This window comes from Drosophila serrata, unplaced genomic scaffold (genome assembly GCF_035046125.1).
Source record: "Drosophila serrata isolate PLE 108 unplaced genomic scaffold, ASM3504612v1 contig_276, whole genome shotgun sequence".
NCBI lineage: Eukaryota > Metazoa > Arthropoda > Insecta > Diptera > Drosophilidae > Drosophila > Drosophila serrata.
Window position 1 is genome coordinate 2,895,259 of NW_028257174.1, and position 14,313 is coordinate 2,909,571.

General features: G+C 34.1%; 1 protein-coding gene across 1 annotated transcript in view; it reads right to left on the reverse strand.

Moving 5' to 3' along the window:
- The window catches only part of LOC110180619 (uncharacterized), a 106,131-nt gene that overhangs the window by 26,877 nt on the left and 64,941 nt on the right, over positions 1-14,313 (reverse strand). The gene's annotated exons all lie outside the window — the stretch shown is intronic.

Genomic DNA, 14,313 nt, shown 5'->3' on the forward strand with positions numbered 1-14,313 from the left:
AAAAAAAAATTTCTGTGAAACTCTATCCCACTTGATTTTCCTCGCCTTACAGACTTTCAACCTCTAAAAATTCAATTTTTACCTTTACTTATTTATCACAAAAAAGCTTTACCATTTTAATTAATTTACTAATTAATTGGTTTACACTTAACTTTAATGAAACAATTAAATTTAAATGGGCTTTTGAACCTTTTTCGCACTATTTTTAATCGATTGCAAACACCGCAGCAGCAGCAGCATCAGCATCAGACAATTTTTGCGACTTCAATTCCATTACGCATGATTTGCGATGCAGCCAGCAACAGAAACATGGTGTGCGGAAAATCCCCGCTTTTCCGCCCATAAAACCTAGAGACAGAGAGCAGCAGAGAATGAGAGGTAAAGCGGGGAGAGAGATCGCTGAGGGTTGTGGAAAATCCAGAGAGGGGAGGGGGGAAGGGGTAGGAGAAAGGATTAAGAATCATTTCCTGGTGCAGCCAGTTTTCCAGGCTGAACATTAAATGCTCGCTCAAATGAGATGAAAACGGGGCCGTTCTTCTGACCAGCAGCAAAATCACTAGCCAACGGAGCTGACCACAAAAAAAATTGCAGGGGGTTTGAGTGGATGAACACAAAAATAAAAGGAAAAAATAGGAAAAGGATTCGATAGAGAGATACCTGGTAATAATTCTTTATGTCAAATTGCTTGGGATTTGATTTAATATTCACTAATCAGTTAATAATAACTGTATCTATTAAAATAAAACAAATTTAATTAAGATTTCTTATCATTTTGTGTCTAATTTAAAATTCCCAACCAGTTAAAGCAACTTAAATATGGAAACCTTTTATTCCAAGCTGCCTTTAGTTTCTTTGACGAGATTTTTGTGTGTTGTGAGTCAACAAAAGCTACTTTATTCTTTGTTTATTATTGTAAAGAAGACCTTATATTATTATTTAAATATATATAGTACTTCAACTGATACTATATCCCCTTTTGGGAACAGTATAAAGGGTATTACAGTCCCGCCCTGACTTTCGGGTCCAATATTTCAAACACGCGTCGAACGCATTTTCCGGGGCGGAAAACGGTTACAGCGGAAATGCAACTTTGCCCGTTGTTCGAGCGTAACTGTTGTTTATGTTTGTCCACACACACACACACACGCACACACACACACACATACCCACACATATTCATACACACACATACGCTTGCAATTACACACACTAAAGCACACTGTGACCTCAGTAATCAACAAGAGAGTGAGCGGGAAGGATATATGTGAGAGAGAGAGGGAGCGCGCGAGACCCGCATAAATTGCTTTTTTCTTTTCGGCCAACACTTTTTTTCACCGTGTTCCATTTCATCAGGGCTCTGGTTTTTCGGTTGCACTGAGAGAAATGCACAGAAAAATCCTATTTTCGTTCATAAAATCATGAAAATCAAGTATACGCCATGAAAAATCCAGTAAACGTTATGGGAAATCAAGTATTCGTTTGAAAAAATACTATAAATCTTCTGAAAAATATGTATATGTTCCAAAAATGGAGTCTTCATTGATAAAATCAAGTATACGTTCTAAAAAATCAAGTATACGTTCTGAAAATTTATATACGTTCTGATAAATCAAGTATACGTTCTGAAAAAAATATATATCCTCTTAAAATATTAAGTATACGTTCAAAAAATAAATACATCCATTTATAATATCACGTATACGCACAGAATTTTAGGTATACGCTCAAAATAACCTTTCCCAAAAAATTAGTATACGCCATGAAAATCAAGTATACGTAATAAGAAATCAAGTATACGTTTTCAAAAATTAAGTATACGTTGTTTAAAATCAAGCATACGATATGAAAAAATCAAGTATACGTTCAAAAAAAATAAATATATTTCTGAAATATTAAGTATACGTTCAAAAAATAAATACATTCTTAAAATCACGTATACGCACTGAATTTTTTGTATACGCTCGAAGTAACTTGTTTCCGTTCATAAAATCAAGTATACGACATGAAAATCAAGTATACGCCATGAAGATCAAGTATACGTTATGAGTAAGGTTTGGAAAACATAAAATTTATAAAAAAATCAGTTTATTTAAATGATTATTTTTAATAAAACTTAGGTTCTATGAAATATTTATCTAAAAATAAAAACCAAAATTTATTTTTAGGTGTACAATACCCAGCTTCCTTGGCATATCTCTGATTTGTTTTTGCTTCTTGTCTCTTTTGGAAAATTCCTACGGCCGCTACACCATATCTACAGTGTCCTTCTAATGTCCTGTTTCTTATTTCCTTGTCACTTCTTGGCACATTTTTTTTGCTTTTGCGTTGGTTCACTCCTTCCTGCCATTTCTGGCATTCATTTTCTCGCCGTGCGTTGACAAAAGTCTCACGCAGTAAATTGAGATGGATGGCCAAGGCAATGGGCACAGAGAGTGAGGAAAAGAGGGGTGTCAGTGAAGGAGGAAAACTGGAAAACTGAGGGATCTGGCCGACTGAGCCAATAAGCTGGGCAGAGCAGCATCTTGAATGGAATGGGAAAACTGATTCGCACAGTCAGACCCTCTCAATCCTCATTCTGATTCTTGCTTTATTTTTTCCTCTTCTTTAATTGGTTTGTCTCTGGTTCTAGGAAATGCAAAAGAAAACCTTTTGGATCTTGATTTATATATATATATAAAGATATTTAATGGCTTTAAGTTTCAAAGGGTTTGTTTTAAGTAACTATAAAGCTAAGTTAGGTCAAGAAAAAGGAAGCTCTATGCTCAAGGTTTCTATCTTTAATAATATGCAATAGTATATTATATAATTAAATACAAATTATAAAGAATATAAAAAACATAAAAGTACATAAAATATAATGTGTGCTTTTATAATGCATTTTAATTCCTGAAAACATATTCCATTTAATTAATTTTATACAAGAAAATACCCCCTTTGAATTGTTCAAAAAATGATTCAATTGATTGAACTCAACTGGTTAATGGCAATAGCAAATAATTAAATTTAAGTGATTCCCAATACTGTATCCACTTGAATCCTTTTTGGCGACACATTTACTGATTCAACCGGCTTCTGTTTGCCTCATTATCGGCTTTGTGCCACAAACACAATTCGCCCGTCAATCGTCGCTGGCATTTGACTCGCAAAACGTATATATATTATATATATATTTAATGCTCCTTTTGCCCGGCTCTGTGGGATATTTCAATTAATTTTATATATTCAGCATTTTCAGCCGCTCATTTTTATGCTGATTATTTGGGGCTCGAAAATTTGCAGGCATCATTAAATGGCATTTTTATTGGCCTTGCAAATGTTTCGCTTCCTCATCTTCATTCTTTTCGCTGCTCTTTTTAATGCATTAATTGTGCTATCTTTTTTGTTCGTTTTTTATTTATTTTTGTTCTTTTTTTATTTTGTTTTTTTTTTTTTGGGGGGGGGGGGGCAGTGGGCGTGGCCGGAGTATCATTTGTTATATTCCCCCAGTTTTATGAGCGGGGTGACGGCGTACAAAAGGTGATGAGGGAGGTTTCAGTTTCTTTGCGGACCGCTCGCGGCATTAAAATCGTATAAATGCTACGCGTCGTTAACTCGCCGAAAGCGGCAGCAAAAAAAAAGCACACAGAAAAAGACAAAAAGTTAAAGGAGATAATAAACGATAGAGTGTAGCGACCATGAGATACCCTGGACTCAAAGGAAATTAAAGACTATATTATTAATTTACTTATTTTTGGTACCATTCTTGGCAGAATACCAAGGTCTATTAATAGCATTAAGGCGAATATATAGTTTTTATTTATTTAATCAGGATATAACTCTGCTTGAAAAATAAAATTTTAACTTTCTTTGAATCAATATTTATCAATATTAATACATGAAATTTTTTATTTAAAAAATCGAATTTTAAAAATCCCATAATTAAGTCAAAAATGCATTAATTTCAATTTGGAAAGCGCTCGTATGCTAATTTTTAGCAGATTAATAAATCTTCATACTCCATTTAAAATGTGAATTTTTGACCGATTTTTGCAAATTTTCTTTCCTTTCCTTTAAAAAAAAAAAAGTAGATGCCTAGAAAGATTCGCCTGTCGATGCTGATCAAGAATATATACGATTTATAGGGTCGGAAATTATTCCCTTAACTAGTTTCAAGCTTCTGAACCTGCAAGGGTATAAAAATAAAAAAATTATGGAATTCTTTTCCGAGAAAATTAAATATAGATTTAGGATTATTATTAAATATAAAATCTTATATTGTTTGTTATCAGAAATGTAGAAGATAATGCAATACTAAGAAAAAATATTTATTGAATTTATTAGTTAAAATAAATCTTCATAAATGATTTATAATTTTGACTTAAAATCCTTAAATGACATTTTTACAAAGTATTGTTATTTTAAATTTATTCCTAAAGCTTAAATAAAATATTTTATACAAGATATTGTATTTTATTTTACAAGATATCCTAGTAGTCTATCATCTTTTTTTTCTTAACCTGCTGATTTTGGTTTTATTTTATTTTACAAGATATCCTAGTAGTCTATCATCTTTTTTTTCTTAACCTGCTGATTTTGGTTTGTTTAAGTGTATAGAATTGTGTTTTCTTCAGAGAAACGAGTGGCAAGTGGCGAGTTTTTTGGGTTGGGGCGGGCGCGATGGGGGTGGGGGGGTGGCAAGGACGTGTGGGTGGGTGTCCTCCGAAAGAAGAGGTAAGCATCAGACGCTGCCGGGTGACGAAAATATTTGCTTAATGAAATTGTATGCGCGCAAGAATTTTTGTGTGAATAAAATTAATTTCAAACATGGAAGACGCCCGTGGGCGGCACAACGGAGAAGTAAAGTAAAGGAGAGCGATGATGGTGGTGTTAGTGTTGTATGGTATGGGCTTTTCCGGGCAACAGAGTTTTCCGAGCGGGGTGGGTGTCAACGAGTTTATTCCTGGAGATTAAGATGCCTGGCTTACGAAATGAAATGTGTGTGCGAGTGCCTGTTGTCTTTTAGCTTTGACTTTAGCTTTTATGGCCGCATTGTCGGTTTTATGTGCTCTATATATTTGCCATTTCGGAGCGTTTGTTTTGGCATTAGATTTGTTATTAGCCACGAACTGAAGAGCAGAGACTTTTGGCTAAAAGGAGACTGAAATGGCGTGGAGTGTCCCCGTTTATCGACTGAGTTATTGAATGCCGGATGTTAAATCTCAATGTCTCTCTGCTTCAGTCTTTGTTTCTTTCTCTTATTGATATTTATGATGCATATTCGTTTATGAATTGCGATTATTGCCCCATCACCCAGAATTTATGGTGTTTTGTCTTCTCAAGATATTGGTTCGACATCGCGAATTATTATTACTTTGGTAAACATAGTTTGGAGGGAAAAGTCTCACAGAGAAAAACTATTTTCTTAAAAAATTTTATAAAGTAAATATAAGAGAAAATTTGAATGATATAAAAAAATGATATAAAAACAAAATTCAATGCAAACTTAATGTAAAATGATTTTAAATATAGTTTATACCTCAGAGAGATGTAGAAAAAGAGATGTATAAAAGGAAAAGATTGATATATTATACGTTTTTTCATGTTTTAAACATTTGAAATACTTTAGGAATTTGTCAGCATATTGATTATAGTACAAATTTTACACCCATTTTTATCTAAGTATACAGTCACAGGCCAGTTCATTTATCATTCATTTCCCTTTCTTTTTTTTGTTGGCTTTGGCTTGGACTTTGATTTTAAATTGGTTTACGTACAAATCGCAAATAGTTTTAGCAAATTAATTGCTCTACCAGACAACACAAAAAAAAAGGAAAACGAAAACCTTTTGGTTTGGAATCAGCTTCCGATTTTAGGGACTTTTGTTATTTACCATTTGCTCACCTAGTACGCCCGCCCTACTGCCTTTTCCCCAACCATTTTCCGGGCATTATTTCCCTAACCCCTTCTAGAACCCCCCTTCGAAACCCCTTTTTCACCTGCGGCACTGCGGCCACAACAATCGAAACACATCGAACACAGATTGCCAGCACTAAATAAGCAATTGTTGCTGCACCTGATGTTGTTGCACCTGTCGTTGTTGCGGTTCTACCTCGAGGAGGGGGGGTGTGGAGGAAAATGGTGGGGGAGTGTAAGAGGAAAATACTAGTGGAAGGTGGAAAATCGTTAACCGATTTTGTGGAAGGAGCAAAGTGTTGCCATGGGGCTAGTTTATTATTATTTACTCTGATTTGGCTTTGTTGCGAAAGTAAACCATTTGCCGACAACCATTGTGTTGATTTTCAACGGGGAAATCGACCAAGGTTTTCCACACAGTTACAGGTACAGGTACAGGTACAGGTAATTACAAGCCATTTTGATAGAAGGGAAAATGAATAAACTATGGCAGAAGGAAATACAATAAATAAAATACGCTGCAAATCCTTTTACAAAAGAATAGCAAATGTGTAAATAATATTAAATAAATAATAAATGGAATATATTGACATATTTGATTGAGAATAAACTAGGGAACTATATTTTACATATATTTTTTCTATCTATAATAATGAATAAAGTTTTAATTCAAAACTATATAGAATATATTCCACTTATAGACATTTTACATATATTTTTTCTATCTATAATTATGAATTAAGTTAAATCAAAAATATATAGAATATATTCCAAATTCTGCATGAAATATGATGCAAGTATTTAGAATACACCTCACAGTCATGTAAGCTCCCTAAATCCTTTCCAATACTGGTTCCTTTTAACAAAAATCTCAATCTCTCAATAAAATCAAGAAAAATCCTTAAACTGCCTATGTGAATAACTTAATTGTAATGCTTGTTAAACTGAAATGGTATAAAATTCCAACCAAATTCCAGAATGAGAAACTTTTACTCAAAGGTGGGCTCTACAGATGCACACATTACAACTCTTTCTCTCACATCAGATGCCTTTTGCTATGGTTTATTTTTTTTCCTACTCTTTTTGAGTGCTAAATGCAGCTGTGTAAATGCCGGAAGTAAAAATTACTTTTTAAATTAGTTACACACACACACACACACACACACATGTGCCTGTGGATAAGCCTTTGGGCCCCAGAATGTGCTTGTGCTCAAGTGTTGCAAAGCGGCAAAAGTTTGCCACTAACTGAGTCTGTCTGCATTTCCACTTTTCCTTTATTTCTTCTACACAATTTGTTTCTGTCTCTTTTTGAAAAAAGCACAAAAAAAAAAAATGGAGAAAAATGGGAGAGCAGAATAAAAGCTGGAAAAACTCACGTGTGTGTTTGCACTTACACGAAGGCCAAATTGAAAGTGAGTATGCCACTAAAGTTGCAAAAACCCAAACAAAAAAAAAAAGGGAACTAGAAAAATAAAAGGTAAGACAAATGTGTTTATAATTGTATTTGGGCCTCTGCTCTCAGTTTTTGGCAAATAAAAATCCAGCAAAGATTCCAGCACAAGTTTATACTTAACCTTCGAACAAACTGCAAAAGTCTGCCAAAGTTTTAGTCATTTGTTTCTGTCTGGTTCTTTAGTTAAGACTTAATGGAAATGGATTAAGTTTTAGGGAGTTTTGCACATTTTTGATTTTGTATTAAAATTGGAAACAAAATTTAAATGATTTTTATTTGAAACCATACTTTAATCTGATTTCTGTTTGGTTTAAATGATTTAAATATTGCCTGAGACTTAGCTTTTAAATGAATCTTTCCCTTCCTGTTTCTTTATGTTCTTCCAGTTTTAAAACATAGTTTCCATCATTTTAGCTTTCAGAATATTTAAATAAATAAAATCCCTTAAGAAAATTCATTCAATTATAATTGTTAAAGCCAAAAACTGATTGCCTTTTGGCCCTGACCATCGATTTTAATTGTTAATCATCATCGTTTTGGGTGCCAAGTTAATTCCCCCATTAGCATTTGTGTAACTATGATTAGCTGCGGATGGCTCACATTCTCTATTCTAATCTATCCCCCCTCCCTATTGGTCTCCCTTTACCCTGCATTTCCCTACAGTTTTCCTCCAATTTTCCCTTTTTTATTTTTGCATTTTCTCCCCCGCTGGGTGTCTGTCTACCATTTGGCTACTTAATTACAAACCAAAAGTGTTGCAAATGTCGCTGCCCCTCCTGCGCGAATGCTAACCATCTCCCCACCATTTCCGCTCCATGCTTCTTCCGGTTCCAAAAGTGGAGTCCCCTCGCTAACCTCTCTCCAACCCCCATATCTGTCCATATCCGGTCTGACAGTCTCCGGCCAGGCCACAATTATTTCCGTTTTAATGTTGGCTCTTTTCTCTTTGCTCTATGTCGACCTCTGGACGCTACTCTTTTCGCTACACAGAAAGAAAATCTATACAGAATAAATATATAAAAAAAATGTATAAAATTAAAGAGTTAAATTTTAAGATTTATGCACATTTTTTTGTAATGAATTTAAAGTAAATAGGTAATACAATATAATAATAAATAAATAAATAAATATGAAGCTACATAAATAAAAATAATACAAACTTGTACAATTGTTTTTTAGCTTCTCTATTAATTAAAATATATTTTTTATAATATATTTAATAAAAGCATTAAATCAAGGCTGATTTTTCCCAAGTGCTTGTGTTTTTCCTGGTTTTCCTTGGCCTCTACACTTTTTTCATTTGTTGTTTTTCTTTTGTTTTATTTCTGGCTTTGCATTAGTGGGCGTGGGCGGATGCTTTTAGCGTTTTAATTAAATTTGATGTTGATTGAACTTATGACTGCCGCGAAAGAGTTTCCACAAGTTTTTCTTTTATTTTTTATTTTTCGGGGGAAATCAGCCGCTGATGCTGCTGCGTCCGCTTCATTAAACCGAAAAGCATACTTTGCGGTTGCTGCATGGCGTTGCTATTAGTGGTCTTTTCCTACAATTTTTCTTTTATTTTTTTTGGTTTCCATTTTTTAGGTATTTTCTCCTTTTTTTAAATGTTGGTTTTTCCTTGACGTTTATCTTGAGTTTAATAAGCGCCGCAAAGTATGCAGCGAAATTTGAATTTCATTTGCAATGCGATTCAAAAGTTTGCACAGCTTCCTCCTACGCTGGGGAAATGTGGCTGAGAGCGAGCCCAAAGTTGAGATTTATGTGAACAGGTACACCAGAACACAGGTAAGACAGTCACGAAGGATATGCAGGATTATTTGGTGCAGCAACAACTAGAGACAGAAGACGAACACAAACACATGCCACAGAAAATGAGAATTGAAAAATGTCTACAGGAAAATCACTTCAGTGGAAGGATTCTAAAGGATTGAATGACGTTTTGAGTTATGGACTATTAAGTGTCCTGTATTTAAAAGAGATCTTGGGTAAAGTAAAGTAAATATGCTTGATATTTAATTACAAATTTTATAATTTAAATTATTTGCAAAGATATTGGTTAGTATTTATGGGAAAATATTGGAGAATGTATTAAAAAGAATACTTGAGAAACATTATTTTTTGAAAATTTGTATATGAATATCTTCTAAAATTACTTGACTTTTAATAAGCTCAGCTTAAGTGTTTATTATTTCATTAGGTTTTTTTGAAAATGTTTAAAGAGAATTTATATTAAATTTAATACTGAAGAACAATTATTTTCAATAAATTCGGATATATGTAAATATCATCTTAACTTTGATAACCTCAGCTTAATCATTTTATTTTTACAAGTCTTAAGTTTCGGGTTTCCAGAAATTCATTTATATATTTTTTATTTATCATATTGCTGAGAAAACCCTTTATATTTTTTTATTTAGAATTTCCTTCATACTTTCCATATCCATATTTCTCACCCTGCTTCCCTTTAAATCCTTCATTCTTTCCTTAATTTTTCCTGTTCCCACTGATTACATGTCTGAGGATATGCCAGTATGTCCCACAGGATCATCATGGGTATCCTTAAAAAGCAACTGGCAGCGCCCATCTTACGTGTCAGTGCAGCCACGAGGCAACATCACGTTGCATGCCCCATCAATATGAATGTGTGTGTTGGTTGCACTCTCTCTTCCTTCGACTTCTTCTGGTCGGATGCTGTTCTTTTTAATTTCCAAATGCTTTGCCGCAGTTGAGGGAAAGTGGGAAAAGTCCCTGATGCTGCACTTTCACACAACGCCTCTGTTTCAACGTCTGTTTCATAAGGGGTTTCCCTAACCCCATTTTCCTTTGGTTTTTTTCTTTCGGTTTTTCGTTTGTTTTTTTTTATATATTTTTTGTGTGTCAAGCCATTGGAATTAGTGGAGCAGCTAGTGGCCCCCAAAAACTGAACTGAACCGTAGCGAAATGCTAGACAACTTGGTTCTGGTTTCAGGACTCCATTTTTTCGGGGGGGCTCTCAAGCTCTTGAGAGCTCAGCACTCAGTCAGCAGGTTTGTCCTGCAAACGGCTCTTCCTGTGCCGAGGCTCTAATGAATTTGCATTTTTTATAAATCCCCATTGATGTGCTCCAGTTCTGGTCGAGGCGTGGCCAGGCGATTGCACTTTTCACAGTGGTCTCCTTTCTTTTTTTTTTGGGAGGTTTTTAAGGGGTATGTCGTAGAAGTAAATATGTTTCAAAAATATACAATAAATATATATTATATATAATATATTTGATAGTTAAAGAAACCTTGAAAAAGTAGTTTTAAATTTCATTTCGGAACTGTATACCCAAGTTCTTATTTGTTATTTAATTTATAAATGTAAAAAGTCCTATCAAAACTTTGTACATTTGGCATATATTCAAAGCTACTTTTGTTGATTAAATTATTAAATATTTTGTTATTATTTTATAAGAGGTATTTTTAAGCTGTAACTAAGTATTTTTCCCTATGTCCTGATTTTTGCCAGCTTGTTGCATTTGCCCCGTGTGGCAGCAACGCGGTGTGTGTGTGGCATATGAACATGCCTAGTCAGGGTATTAAAAGTGTGTTCACCTCCCCTCTACCCTCTACCTTAAAAAAAAAAAATAACACACACACACTCCACTCGAAAAACCGGAACACATCCGATGTACGCACTGACTGGACACTGAGTGCATTTGAATGTTTGGACAAGCTGGGAAATGGTGAATTTTGTGCTCAATCAAATCAAAGTCAGCCACACCTTACAGACGGATCACTGAGAGAAAAAGGAAGCGCTATATTTAAATTACTACAAAAATTTTGTAGAATATTTTCTTCCTTTAATATATCTATATTCTATTATAGCATTTTTCAAAGCCTTATTCAAGACTTTTTGATATATTTTTGCGACTAGAAGTTAGACATCAATTGCTGAACTAAAATTTGTCCAGTCTTGAGTTATTAAATTTTGAACTTTTATATTTTTTAAATATTAAATATTAAACATAATTCCCTGAGCTTTTCCTCAGTGCACAATCAAGTCGGCAGGTGCTTTTCCAAGAACACTGCATGCCTAATAAATTATGGCCTCCCCCTCCGAAAATGGTCAACTGAGTGAATGAGTCGAATGACTCATGAATACTTCTAGCCTAGCCAGTCTTGATTTGTTTGTGCCCAATGGCACGTCCTGATTATGTAAGAATGCTGCTCTATGTTCACAGTTAATTGGATGCACTGGCCCCAGCTCCTTCCCTCGATTTTCATTTCCATTTTCCTTACTATTTTTTTGTTTTTTTTTGGCTTTTAGTGATGGGTCATCGGGCATCGATGGGTATTTCCCCAAGGGCGTCATTAGCCAGAACCCCCAGAAGTCTTAAACTCAAATTAAAAAAGGGTAGCCGCTGGCCTTGCTTCAGTTTTTGTATTTTTTTTTTTTTTGTTTCTGCCATGTTAAAGCCCTAGGCCTGGCTTCTTAGCTTGATGGCATTAACTACAAGTCGTTATTATTGTCTAGGGTTTTTCCTTGTGGCAAAAGAGCTGTCTCTGTCTAGAATTCCAATTTGTATTTGGATTTCAGATGGGCGTTAATACGACGCACTGGCCACACGATGACGATGGCGATGACGATGACGACAATGTTGATTTTGTGGAGGGATTGGGGAGTAACTCACTCATGTGTGATTGCTAAGCAGTAGTGTGCTTATGTGTGTGTGTCTGTGCTGGGAAAACCATTTCCTTAAGTTTTCCAAAACAGCAAGGTTCAGGGGTTTAAGATTTTTGGGTTTTTGAGAATTATTTTGAACAAGTTGAAGGAGTAATGCATTTTTGAAGAGATTTTCTTGATTTAAAAGAGGGACTTTAATTATATTTTAATTTATATTAACTATATATAATTATTAAAGCCTTTAAAACAATTAAAATGGTGTCTAAAAATAATGTACAAAAATGTACATTATAAAATGCAATCATTTAAAGCTGAAAATGGTACCTTAAAAATATTTTAAATTGGTATATAAATTATATAAATTAAATATTATCATTAGGGATTTTAAAACAATTAAAAAGGTGTCTAAAAATAATGTACAAAAATGTATATTATTAAAAGCAACAATTTTAATCTGAATATGGTATCTTAAAAATGTTTTGAATTGTTAAATAAATAAAATAAATAATAAATAAAATAATAAATATATAATCATTAGGGGTTTAAAAACAATTTAAAAGGTGTCTAATGTAATGTACAAAATGTTATATTATAAAACAGAAACAATTTTAATCTGAATTTGGTATCTTAAAAATGTTTAGAATATTTTTAGACCCATTTTAATAAATGATCTTAAATGATCTTCTGAAACAGCACTATATTTTCTATCTGAAATCCTTGTATAATATTTTTAAAACATTACATTTGTCATAATTCCTTAAGTATTATTAAATAAGTAAATATTTGAAAAAAAAACTCTCTCAATAAATATATTCTTTATATTTTATAAATATCCTTTTATTAGGTAATCTTTATTATGTTTTTTGTACACTTAAATTTGTTTATTTATTTTTAATCATCAAAATATGGTTTATTTTATATTTATAAATTAGTTATTTATATGTATTTGCTTGTTTATTTATTTAACTATTTATATGTTTATTTATAAAAAATAAATAAATAAATAGCAATGACTGCCATTCATAAATTATACCCTTACCTCTGCACAACAAAACGGAGTCTTTTTTAACGATATATTTATTTTTTCATATTATTTCCTCTAAAATTTGAATATAAAATTAAATAAAGTTTCAAAAAATAAAACCCTCAGATAGCAAAAAAGTCAGTTTCTATTCAACGGAACCGGAACTGTGCCCACAGAACACACACACGTGTGCTGGTCTCTCTCTCCATATATATGTTTTGTAACCGCAGTATGAAGATATAGCCACATGTATACACATATATATAGATATAGATATATATATAGAGATGTTTTCTGGCCGGAACGGGGAGATCTCGCGTTGCCTGTTTCTCTGATTGTGTGCGACATGAACCACAGGGGAAATTAAAGATACATTAAATGCCCGCAGGCAAAACCGAGAGGCATTCTGTCGCCCTGCCACGCCCTACTACTTATCCCCTGAATATCCTGAAACCCACAACTACCTTCTCCTGTCCTTCATCCTGCATCCTCCCTCATCTGAGTCCTGGTGCTCTTGCCAGCGGGCTCCTTTCAAGTCTTATGGGCAATTTGTGCTGTCTTCTTCAGGCCGGCATTTATTGCCCCGGCATTGTGTCCGGCTAGGAAATTCCACTAATTAAATTATCGACAAGTTTTGTCGCATAAAAACAAACTGTTGCCCCGCTCTACCAAATAACAAGAGCAAAAAAAAAATAAATATATATATTGTATATATACTCGTAGAAACAAAGCACGAAAAATAAAAGGAAACTAAGCAGAAATAAAAGCGAGTGGCTGGCTGGCAGGCAAGTTTAATCAAAGTTTGCCTGCTCGATTTTAATGAGGAACTTTTGCACATAAATAGAACTTAATTTTCTATTACTGAAAGCACCGTCACTTCCCTTTCCTCCTCCCCAGAAGAAATAAAAACAGTAACAACAAAAAGCCCGCTGTCATCCCTGTTTTTTTTTTTTTGTGGGTGGGGCGGCTCGACTCAAGTGCCCCCAAGGTTTTGGTGTCGCCAAGGACGAGGAAATATTGCTCGCCAAAAACTTTTATGTTTTAATATTTAATTAAAATTTTGTGTAACGTTTTGTTAATGAATTCCTATTTGACGCGCCCGTTGCACGTGTCGCGTCCCAGCCGCAAGGCACAGTCACTCCAAGAACCCCAAGTCCCCAATTCCAGGTCCAAGTCCATCCGGTTCCATTGACCCCACTTCAGGATTCAAGCCACCATTTCACCACCATTTCACCACCATTTATTTCGCCCAACCAAAATTCCATCACCTAAGCAAACCAAACTCTGGAGGGAAGGTCGT